Here is a 448-nt window from a genome sequence, read left to right as displayed (position 1 = left end):
GTTGATAGCTTTCTCTTTGTTGGATAATGTATGCGCCCGTTTCCATACGATATCACCGATATGCGGTTTCCAGGCCCTTCTCCTCAAATTGTAGGATTTTTCTTGCTTCTGGAACGCCCGTGCCATATGAACTTTTACTAATTCGTATGCGTCCTTCAACTGTTCGTGAATATTTGTTGATGTCGTGCCGGGCCTTTGTTTGCGTTCTAATTCGCAAGGTCCCGCGAGCTCTCTACCGTTATTCAAGAATGCTGGCGTATATCCTGTGCCTTCGTTTTGCGCTGTATTAAAGGCAAATTTTATTTGGCTTAAATTTTCTTCCCAGCTTCTATGGTCTTCTCCCACGTATTGGGAGACCATTGTTTTTATCGTCCGATTCGCTCTTTCTACGGGGTTGCATTGGGGAGTCCATACCGGCGTCCACCGGTGTTGTATTCCTAGTTCCTAT

This window comes from Odontomachus brunneus, unplaced genomic scaffold (assembly GCF_010583005.1).
Source record: "Odontomachus brunneus isolate Ranch 3 - 2012 unplaced genomic scaffold, Obru_v1 Obru_scaffold_212, whole genome shotgun sequence".
Lineage (NCBI taxonomy): Eukaryota > Metazoa > Arthropoda > Insecta > Hymenoptera > Formicidae > Odontomachus > Odontomachus brunneus.
The sequence above is the reverse complement of the archived record's forward strand: the minus strand, read 5'-3'. Positions refer to the sequence as shown.